Source organism: Cardiocondyla obscurior, linkage group LG23, assembly GCF_019399895.1.
Source record: "Cardiocondyla obscurior isolate alpha-2009 linkage group LG23, Cobs3.1, whole genome shotgun sequence".
Lineage (NCBI taxonomy): Eukaryota > Metazoa > Arthropoda > Insecta > Hymenoptera > Formicidae > Cardiocondyla > Cardiocondyla obscurior.
This window is the reverse complement of record NC_091886.1, coordinates 1,347,103-1,359,217: the sequence shown is the minus strand read 5'-3', so window position 1 is coordinate 1,359,217 and position 12,115 is coordinate 1,347,103. Positions and strand designations below refer to the sequence as shown.

Genomic DNA, 12,115 nt, shown 5'->3' with positions numbered 1-12,115 from the left:
TGGTTCGGTACTCGCGATTAAAAGTAAGTCGCGTGTCGCAAAACTACGCCCGAATACTCAGCGGATCTCGCGGGACGACCGACGAACCGACCGCGGTTCGTATAATTGTTAATTGTCGGCGGTAACGGCACTATAATATCTGTAACAGAAAAAAGATACAAAATAAAAATTAGTCACATGCTGTAAATTAAGTCAGTCTTAAAAAAAAATTATTTACGCGTTTCTAAATTATTTAATTAATTAAATAATTAAATAAAAGTTTTCCATCAATAAAAGAGCAATGTAATTAATTTTATGTAAAGCCGAAGTGTGATCTTTACCTTCGAGATGTTGCGTCGATGCCCGATGCCTTTCCGAGGCCTCCTCCTCCTCTCAGGATGTCGGGGATGTAGATCGTGCCAAGATCCTGCAACACAAAAATTAATATTAAATTGCAGGAGCGTTCACATTAATATTTATTGAAAAATATTAATATTAGAGAAATGAAAAAAATAATTCTTACCGTGGAGCTGCTCCGTCGATGCACAAATGCCTTTCCTCCTCCTCCTCCTCCTCCTCGAATTTTTAGAATAGGATGCGGTGCTTCAACTTCTCCTCATCTGAAACACAAACGAGATAGATTATTAAATGAATATATTTGTCGGTGTGTTTTAACTACGTGCTCGATCTACAGCTAGCGCGCACAAGGTTATGACCGCGTGGTGTTTTTTACGACGCGACCACTGCTCTACCTCGCCCTCGCCTGCTTTATCCCGGTATGCGTCGCACGACGGAATTTATACGGTTGCGGAATCGGATTGACCCGAAGAGGGTCCACAGCGATCGTTGTTCGATCTGAGATAACCGCGAGCTAAGATCACCGCCCCGGTCATATGCGTACAATACGTAATCAGGGATCGAACTTACTTTAAAGGGACGGGAACTGTTCGCCCGTATTCTCCGTGCGAAGAGAAGGATGGTAGGTGCAATTCGTGCCGGGATATGCCTCCGTACGACGAATTATCACCTCACTTCCGGTGCGACCGCGTGCTCTTTTTCCTACGTGCAGCGTACTCTGCGTACTTGTGCCGTATGAGTGTGGTGGGGGAAATCACGTACGTGCGAGCGGTAGGCGGCTCGAGCTCACCGCTAGCCGCCTACCGCTCGTGCTCCACCACCCTACTCACCCCCCCGCGCTCCCCTCGTACGCCTTACGCTGTTTAACGCGCTGTACAAGAATTTCTTTTATTTCAATTAATCACCATTTTTACGCGGTGGATTCTAAAGTCATTTTAATCGTTCATTTAATTATTTGCAATATTATTTCCTAACTTAATAGGGCAAAGTCTTTAAAAATTATATTTTAGAAAGAGAGATAGATCTCTGAAAATTAAACGTTCCGTGTATCATTCTAAGATCGGAATACATTGTCACTGTCTTTTGATAGCCATGCGGAGAGCGGTCGGTCTTAATTTTTAAATAGGATAAAAACGGGAATAAAAGAGCCATGGCGCTATTTTGCATTTAATTAATTAGCGGCAAAGTGGAAGAAGCATGCAGGAGGAAATACGACGGGGGAAAGGAAGTAACACTCGATTTTCCATAACGATAAAATACTGCAGGTATCAGGGAGCCGCGCTTATAACGAGCGTCTCGGTGAAGTGGCTTGGTCCACCTTAAGATAAATTCATTTCGCTGACAGAAGCACCGAGATAGCCTCTATCGTCCTGGATTTGTTTTTTTTTTATATATATTTTTTATTTTTTTTGAAAGGCAGACGCATCGGGTTGTTCGTTACTGCTATGCAAACGGCGTCGCGAGGGTAAAACCGTGATTCGCGGCGGACTCCGCGGGTCCAGTACGTCGGCAACAAAAATGCGAATCAGGTTTCTCGCGGTCCCATTAATCTCGCAGATTCCCGGTTGCCGTTCTACTCGTCGATGAACTCGAGCGGCGGCTACGTTATAGGCGAGCGAAGTGTGTGCTCGAGGCGTTTTCTACAGGACGCACTCGCGTCGATTTCCTCAAGTTGCTCGATCGAGAGTTATTTGAATATTCATTTAAATATTTATTCATCCGCTGATTTACGTTCTTTTTATGAATCTGATCCCTTTTCATTGGCATTTCTCGGCATTCTTCGTAATTTTTTTTTTTCTATTTTTTAATAGCTCGTGTAATTTTCTTTATCACAAATTAATTGCGATTATTAAGTCCGGATCTTTGATAAATATTAATAACGTTACGTTTGACATTATTGATGCGAATTAACAGAGGTGCGTTTTGACTAACGTGAGATGAGATATTAATTACACGCGCGTTGTTGTTACGACAAGTCGTTACGCGGACGCACACACGCAGCCGGAACCGTTGTAACCTGCATGTGCGTGCGATCGGAAATACGCGCGATACACGCGCTCGATTATTCGAACGGGCGAGCGTAAGAAAATATAAAATACGCGACGTTACTCATTGACTGTTATAAATTCGTCTCGCTATATTAGGTGCCAGGTCGGTGTAAAGAGAGAGAAAAGGAGCGGGACATCCATGTGGTTTGGCGGCGGAGAAAAGATCGGCGAGATCAAGGGAGAAGAGAAAGAAGGAGATAAGCGGTGGAGGAGGGAGGGAGAGAGAGAGAGCGGTAACTTTTAGCGCGGAAGGAGCGCGGCTACGCGGAGACGCGATTATTAATCGGCGCGATCAATTAAATCGCAATGGGATACGAGCGATTGCGTGCGCAGGATCAATAATATCGCGGACGGGCGTACAAGGCGCAGGGGTATCCTTTAATGCGAGGATAGGTGTATCGATTATTGCGATCTCGTTTATCCGGCTGCTTTTTTTTTTTTTTTCTTTTTTTTTTTTTATCGTGCTCGGCCACTCGCGCAGCAACCTCGACGATATCGCGTATTGCGGGCAAGAATTGCACCGTTGCGCTATTAAGTCTCGTTTCATCGAACCATGGGCTCAGCGATGGAGTTATCAGCGTTACTCTCGCGACGGTCAATTTCCGCGAAAGATATGTTCGCTGGTCACACGAGGCTCGATTATCTATTTTGCAGCCGCGGACTCGGAAAATATCTGGAGCCGGTAGTCGCAATTCCCGCGAACTTATGTACCTGATCTTTCCGGTCGATCGGCTAAAGAGAAAGAGGCGGAGGAAGCAGACGGTGAGGAACGTGGAAAAGAAAACGAGTCGGCCGTCGCGGTGTCGCCGGACCGGTCCGGCGGATTGTACTCTATTGAGACGGGCCACGCGAGAATACGCGCCGGATGGCAGGCTCGAAAGCGAAGGGGGGTTCTAGGCAGACGAAGAGTCTGTACAAGGTACACACCGCGAAGAGCGGACAGCTATCTTAATCGACGACCTTTCTCTTAACCCGCTGGAGAGTTCCGCCGGTGGCGTTGTAGCACGCTCGCGCTTTCGTACAAGTTGGGCTCTTTCTACGCGAGGGAAGAAGAAAGAGAGATTCGCCGCTCGCGGAGGAGGCCCGCTTGCGGAAGACGAAGAGATAGGGGTACCAAACGCCGGTTGGGGCCGACCGGGAGATGCGGGAGAGTCTTCTTGCGGAACGCGGAATCCAATGCTGTTGGCACGTTGGGACTGGGCAGCCAGTTGGGACACGAGGAGATCGATCTGCGCGTGGGCGGTTGCCGAATAATAATAAACTGGACCCTCTTTCGAGAGTCGAGGACCCCGGGCTATTCGTATCTGTCTCTTCCTGTTTCGCCCTTACGCCGTGCTCTTGACGTTCTTCACATCCTACGTTTCACCGCGATAAGAGGCCGCTCTCTTATCGCGATATTCAGCAAATAGCTGACATCAGCGTTTCGCTCATATAATTAACTATAATTAACCGCCGTTGCAAATACTAGCCGGTGGTTCGGTTTTCTCAACTCGCTAGATGTGAATTAGATTAGCTCGGCGTTTCGGTTCTCGCGCTTTCATGAGACAAGACGTATCCATTTGCGATCTCGGTGCGTGTGCGGCCGTGTTCGTATCTGAGTCTCTGCGAGCCGCCGCGGCCGGTGACAACGAGACAAACGGACGCCATTAACCGAATGCCGAATTCGCGAAAAATAAACCTCGCGCTCCTTCGCCGTTCACCTCGTGACGATCTTTTCTCCACGCGAACGCGGGGGCTGGGGGCGAAGGGCGATAACGAATGGCGGGACGTACGTCGCGGCGATAGCTTGACAAATATATATTAAACTATTTTAATGAGAAGTGGCCGCCATATTTCATCGCAATTACCGGCCAGCGACCCGCCGGGGGCCCCGTCCGACTCGCCTTACGGCTTGCTGCTCCGCAGCGAAAACACGCACCCCGAGAGATCAAAGGTTAAGAGGAGGTCCATACTGGTTCCTCCAGAAACAGACGATCGCTGTGGCATACTGATTTAAGATACTTCGAAGGAAAAACTTTACGAAAACTAACAAACGTTATTTATTTTTGTTTTTTTTTTTAATATTCTGATATCTAATTTTATTTATAATTTTATTAATTGACTGCTGTAAAATTATCTCTAATTTCTCCTTTTTAAATTTTATCGATTCATTAAATTTCAGAATTTGTTTCTATCACTATACATATATTATAGCGTTCCTATCTTTATCACATTAAACGTCGTTTGATCAGCCTGACGATAAGCGAGAGATGAAAGATTCCGTCCCCCTTGGCAGGATCAAATAGTCATCTACAAGATTCTCGCGTTCGTGCGATTATCGTTCGATAGAGAACCGGTCGTTTCACACGCGCGCGGGTGCGTCTATTGGTCGTACGTGCGTCTGTCGACAAGTCTGTCGGGGCCTCGATATTCGCCGCTAGTCTTATAGAAAATCAGCCACGACGTGGCCGTCGCGCTTCGTCGTGCGGCGTACGCGAATAAAAAATAAAAAAATGGCAAGGAGGCCGGAGTAGACAGCAGGACGCGCTGAAGAAGCGAGAAAAGTGGCAAGCGACGGAATGAAGGAGGAGAAGGATGAGGGAGACACGTTGCCTTTTACCGCCGACTCTTCAGGTAACAGTGAGTGACGGTTCTATAGAGTTCGTCGGGTTAGTAGCTTTGTGCGAGCTTTCCGTCCAACGTCCCCTTCTCTTCCGCGGTTACTTTTACTCCGCGACTCTTGCGAGCTAGTATGTAAAGCATCCTGGCTTAAATACGATTAGTACCGTATGTCGTACGCATCCACGTAACTTCGCTGTGAAACGGGGCCCTAATACTCACTACACTCGAGAGCACGATCATCTTACGATGTGTACTCTGGCCTCGTTTTCCGTTCTGAGAAAGTGGAGATTACGAGCGCGTGAGGCTATCGACGTGGATAACTTATTTCAACAAATATACGCCCGCGTCCACAATATTTTATGTATATATATATTTTTTTATTTTGAGTTTTTTTATTATTAATAAAAAAAAAAAAAAAAAAAAGAAATGCGTTTCGTAATTTTTCATCGTTCACCTCCCACGTTCCACGTGCCCGACGTGCAGGAACTTCGTATGCACGCTCGCGTTCAATGGGAAGGATAAAAAGCCGAGAGGAGAAGAAGAGCGTCGACGCGTGCTGCGAGGGCGAAAGCGGCAAACACACGTGTATTTATTTATGCAAACGGGATACGGAGTCAACTAATTGTACGGCTGTGACCCGCGGTGATTCACGTAACTGCCCGGTCGACGTCCCCGCGTGTCAATCGCGTGACAAAGGTACTTCCAGTGCCCTATCCACCCACGAAATTTCCGACTCGAAACGCTTCTCCGACGTCGCGCGCCTAGTCTGCGTCGCGCCGCTCGCGCAATTAGGATCTCTTATGTGTAAATCGCAAGGGTTTTAAATATGCGCCAGCATATATGTATGCATCGCGTAGTCGCGAGACACCGTCCGGATAAATTATCATGCGAGCTTTTTGTGAAGTAATATGTCTGCGCCGACGAGACATTTGTTGCTAGAGAAGATCAACGGCAATCCGTACGTGATATCATACTGGCAGAAATACAAATTTCCAAGATCTATCTTCAAAATATGTAAATGACGCTTGAGATGTTCGCGATAACGTCAAGAGTAACAGACGGTGGACGCGAAAAAGGGATGGGAATTCCAACGGCAAGAAGGAAAAGCAGGGAATTCTCGTGGCGAATACGCGCGGTACTGCCGGACGACGACTGTCAGTCCGTCAGCGAGGTAGCGAGCCGCAAATGCCGAGGATGGCTTCTCCGCTCGCTCGACAAACAGCTCTATCTGTCGAGCTCGCGTATACAAAAAGCAGAGAGGCCGAACCGTTGCACGTACGACGGACACGGAAAGTAACATGGAACCGAAGATAAAAAAAAAAGAAAAGAAAAAAAAACTCTCGGATTTTGCTGGAACGAAAGGGTGTCGCGAAGACTTCAAGAACGCGAGCGAAAAAAGATTTGTCGCGATTTTAATTAAAAAAAAAATATATATAAAATATAAAAAGTAGCGACGATTTGGACGACCGGATATTAGTGGATACGCCGGGGAAGGTTGGTTCGTTACGAGAAATTATTCTCACCGGAGGCGAGACAAATCGGTTGACACAAATAGACCGTGGAGGTGTGTCGCGCGCGAGATTAATTTACTCAATGATCTCGTGTGCTCGATGATTTTCTAATTCTCCACGGTCAGCGTGAAGGCCGGCTGCGAAGGTCGACGGTGTGCGCAGCAGGAATTGCGTGATGAATCCCTTCGCCGGAGGGACGCGTTTCGGCGTCGAGGAAACGCGTTGCACGCGGAAACCGTTCCAGTTTGCCACGAATTTTACGAATCACCGCGCGCTTCGCACGTTGAAGGGATACCGGCGGCCGTCCTGCCGGGAATGATTTAGTGACCCAACGATATGAAGGATAATCGTATGAAATATCGCCGCGTCGTAAGCCGGACTCTGTGCGCGATTCGCGCTATAGTGAAAGGTACATCGCGGTAAATGCCGCGAACGGGCCTGGACGCGTAGACCTCGGAGAATGCGAGAGCCGAGCCGCTCGGTAAGCTTAATGCACGGGAATTTCATACAATATTAAGGAATATTTTTCTTTCTTTTTTTTTTTTAACGGAAGGAAACGTTGCGCGCACGGTGCTATTAGCTTCGTGAATCGCTTGCATTAATCAAGCGGGCCGCAGCCCGCGCGGACCGATCGCGCAAAACGCAGACCGTTCCTGCCAAGCGCGCGGCGCCGGAAAATACTTGACGCGCGCAGAATGCCGAAAGATCACTTGACTAATGTTCCAGCGAAGGTCCATTACGGTCCAACAGACTTGTTTCTATCGCGCATAGAGGCGTAGCGTGTTCAATAATGACCGCAACAGCTTGCGAATCGTTTTGAAACGATTAAGCGCAATCTTATCTTCTTGATATTCCCTCTGACTGATGCGGTTTTAGATTCCGCGCTGGCTGATTGATATAATGTATTCGCAAACGCGATATATTGATTGAAAGTGTATTTAAACTCCGCTGTAACGTTGGTAGAAACGCGCGTACAGCATGAATACGGGCTCGCAAACGCCAGGCCGGTAATTTATTGCGCACTGTTAATGAATTGTTCTGCGGGTCCGCAAAATTACGGTGGGCAAACGAAGAGCGATTAGATATCGAGTGCGGTCGATGAGAGAAGAGATCGAAATGAATCGCGTTTAGGCACACAATACGATCGCAGACGTTGGCAAACCGGTCAGGCAATTACCTGGAAGATCGATTATCGCCCGTTAATAGACTCTTTGCGAACATCGTGCGATGCCTTGCGACGGGAACTTCATAACTTCCTATAATAATTGCCACGCGCACGCGAAACGCTCTTGGCGCAGTGCACCTCAGAGAACTCGCATCCACATAAATTATTTTTTACGTAAAAGAATTAAATATACTTTTTTTTTCAGATTCAAATAATTAAAAAAAAAACTCCCTTAAAAGCTCTTGCATTTTGTTTTTCGAGGCAATTTAAAATTGATACAGCTACAATTATCGATAGAATGGTATTATCTTCTGAATGGATCTTAAAACGGTGGTTAATAGGATTTTGTAAGAGATCCGGACGTGAGTGAAAAAGCAGGTGTTTTCATTAGTCAAAAAACTGTACTACCAGCACATATCTCGTGACTCACGGGCATTCTCGTGTCTTGCGTGTCGCTAATAAACGATCTATATCTCTCTAATGAATGTCAAGAAGAAAGCCTGAAGAATGTCTTCCTCGCGCCGTTCAGCGCGAACGACTTCACGTTACTCCGAGGTTGTTTCTTTATCGGGGTGGGACATTGGAAACGATAGTGACGCGAGTAACGACGTTACGTCAGGCGTAATGACAACGGAGGTATGCGAGAAATGTATTCCAGCCGACGCGATTTCGACGCGTAAAAAAGCTCGGCTGAAATAAAAGTTACGGGTAAGAGGGTACGATTTCTAACGCGTTCTAAGGAGAGTTATCTTCCGGAGGCTAGATTTATCGGCCGAATCCGTTATAGCGCAATGTATCCTTCGACGGGTAAAAAATTGAGACGAAGTACCGGCTTGATTACGATCATCGGTATGCTCCTGAGAGCCAGCGCCGACACCTGCTACTACGCGGCTGTAACAATTAAGTAAATAAATTCGCTACTTTGATCTGGACGCGGCTTAGGGTGCCAGGGAGGAGGTGGGAGGAGGGGGAGAAAAGCGAAGAACCGTGAAGGTGTACCGCAGAGGGAAGGTTCGCGCGCCATCCTTAAAGGCAGAGGCGCGAGCATGCTGAGAGCCTGCCGAGGCACCGTATTTTATAACCGGTGTAGACAGCCACCGCTCGTACATATATGCAAGCGATTCTCTCCCCGGTCTCTTCTCTTCTTCTTCTCTTTCTCTATCTCTCTCTCTCTTTCTTCCGCGCGCCCTATAGTGATGCATACCGCGTAGCGAGAATGAGAGCCGCGTCCGTTTCTTCTCGTGGCCCCCTCGGCAAACGCGCGCGGGACCCCACTGGCAACGATACCTTCGACCACCACGGCGACGGGGATGATTTCCAATCGTCTTTTACCTCTTTCCTCTTCCTCCGTTCCTTCGGGGACGATGGATGGCGAGAGCAAAGAACGCGGAGAGGGTTTTGACGGGCGAGACACGCGGGGCGAAGGGCGACTGGGGGCCCTACCACTGTTGCGTTGTACGCGCACTTTAATACGATTATCTGATCGCGGACGGACATTCAGATTATTTATATTACACGCTTGTACTTGTGGCCGCCGGAAGATTTAAAGCCACTTTAAGCGATTGTAAAATGCGTTACACACGGCATACGGAAAGGAGCGATTCTCCGTAGCTTTGTTGAATATTGGAAGCGATGTTGCGTATTGTAAGTGATATGATACGTAGTGAGTTAAATCTTGATTTATTACTGGTTCTGCTAACGCTGGCTATCTTTGACCGCCGCGCAACGTTCCCCGTTTGATCTTTTACTTTATCGCGCTCCGCGTAATTAGAGCAAAAAAAATTTATTAATATTTCGCGAAAAAAAATCTGTTGCGCAATGCAGCAAGCCTGTTACGTAACGCATCTAAGCGCGACGCGTAAAAACGTATTATTTCGATCACCTGCTTGGGAACCCCGGTTTCTTCTCAAAGCGAACAAAGCGTTTGGGATCCTCGTGGCTTCGGTGCCGGTCTGTCTTACCGAGAGGAATCCGCATCGGATTGTATTCCGCATATATACCGATTGAAATCGATATTCCTCGCAAGGTCGGACCGCAACAAAACGAGCGGAACAATGCATCACGCGGCATACTCCCACCGGGGTATCGGAATAGCAGGTAAAACTGCTCGCGATTTAATGCACATTGCAATTCGGTTTATATTTCCCAGCGAATTTTTCTCCTCAAAATAAAAAAAAAAAAAAATAGGTAGCATGATTATTTAAATAAATCAGGATCAAAAACTTATTTTTTCCGCGCTTCCGAGAGGAAAGAGAAACGGAAAGTATCTGTAGGCCTCTCTAATGTTCGAGAAGAAATTCCGCGCGTGGTCTAACAAATTTTCTCTTTCAACCCGATTCTTTTGTCTCCGTCTCGTTTCTTTCTCCCCTGGAAGAAGCGTGCTCGGTACACTAGTTCACGAGCCACGAAGAGCTCGTCGCCGCTTCGAGGTGGTAACAGTGCTGGCTGGAAAGTTATTCGACCGCTCGCCACTAAATCATTCCCCGCGGACTCCTTGCTTTATTATTCTCCGTCCTGTTTCCACCTATGTCGAGGACCCCATAGCGCCCCGGTTCTTTGTCTCCTTTCCCGCCAGCCATCCCTTTCCTACCTTCTCGCTTTCCGCACCTCGCCTTTTCCCTTACGAGAGGATAGATGCGTTACGCATCTTGGAAAAATCGCGACGGACGCGCAGGGGATGGTGTTGCAAATTAGGGTTCTATTATGGTAATTCTCACACGCGCGTTCTCGGGACGCGACTAGCGAGAGGCGCTTTGCGGATATTAATAACGCCAGTTTATTAACGCGCGGTGCGTATTATAGGACGAGTCGTAATATTTTATAGTACTTGCATGTGTTCCCCTATCGCGATATTTCCTTCCCGTGCGCTATCGTCTATAAATACTAATAAAATACACGTGTTACACGCAGGCTAATATAACCCGCGGTATGTATAACTTTAATATAACATAACGCGATCACGCTATAATTTCGTTGCTGGTCATTATATCCGATTCGTTTGTGGCTCGTTTTATCAGATCGGGCGGAGTAATGACAAATGCCGATGAACACGCGTGCCGATTTATCGGCTTTCAGAAGTCCTGCTCTAGTCCGCCTATGCGATTCCGCTTGCGACCCGCCTACGTAGAAAGGGAATATTTTCTCCGCGCGAACCGCCCCGACCTCCTTAATTGTAGCTCGAGATTACAATCTTGTTCTTTCGACGCGCCCTCCCTACGATTCTCACGATTCTCGTACATTGTTTCCAAGTGGAATATTATTGCCTGGATAGCAAATTTAATTTCTTCCCGCGCATTCTCCTTACCTTACTCACCGAACCGTCAGCAGACTTGCAATTAATTATTAAAAAAAACACCGCGCCACAGAGAAGAGAAAAAAAAAACGTTGCAATTCTGTAGAAAGGGACGCGTTTGCCAACGTTGCGGTTCTGGCAATATTATTAATAGCGTATGATTAGAGAGATTTCACGTACAGTTCGCATTGCTTTCAACGCCGTGCCAACGCGAAGTAATCGCTTAATTTACTTTGAAACGCGAAACATTTTCTCTACAACTGCGAGATAAATGGAAACAATGAAACGAGCGTTAATCATTGTTCTCGGTGGAGTTTCGCGAGCGATCTGGCCTTTAATCGCGACAAATCGGCCGTGCGCGACGTAACGAAGTGATCGATCATCGGCTCGCGATCGCGATCGCGACTCCACGTTCCTGTTCAACATGGGAGGATCGGTTCCCTCCCGAGTACTCAGATCACGGCTAGATGGCTAACGTGATACCTCGAACGCGAGAAGAAACTTTAAACTGTCATTAAAGCAACTCTGCCTGGGTTAAGGGGTTCATTACCGGCCGGGATTCGCGTCTCGGTCTCTTCTACGTCGGGTTCCCGGCAACTGGCCCACGAGACGACTACCACTACGCTCTGCAAATTACGTCTCGTGCCGGTACAAATTTACGAGTCTCTTGCTTTTCTCTTTCTCTCCCCTTTGTCTCGTTTTTCTCCCCCGTCGACTTAATCCACGTTCGGCCGATTGCCGCGATGGCAATTACTCGGCCGGCCCAACCGATCATAATCTGCTGATCGGGCGGCATTATCGATACTCGTTGCGCGCAAAAATTGGAAATCGCTCGCCCCGCGTACCGGGACGACTCGCAGTTGCGCTACGCGTCTCTCGCTCTCGAGACGCGCGATAAATTATCGAGCTATACTTGTACCGTGTCGCCCGCGGGGGAGTTGCTATTTAAGTTGTAATTCAGGTGAGAAGTCTTATTGTTCGGATATTCCGCGCTGCGAAGCGAGAACTTACACGCTAATGCGAAGGTATTTATCACGGGGCCAACCGACCGGCGAAGAATTTGATACGCGCGTAAAAACGAGAGAGAAGGACCGGCGTAAAAAATATGTATAATTCAAGCTTTATCGGTTTCTCTTGTCATCGTCATTTTTTTTTTTTTTTT

At 47.4% G+C, this 12,115-nt stretch overlaps 1 protein-coding gene across 1 annotated transcript in view; it reads left to right on the top strand.

Moving 5' to 3' along the window:
* Ds (dachsous cadherin-related 1) overlaps nt 1–12,115 on the top strand; it is a 271,196-nt gene that overhangs the window by 208,293 nt on the left and 50,788 nt on the right. The gene's annotated exons all lie outside the window — the stretch shown is intronic.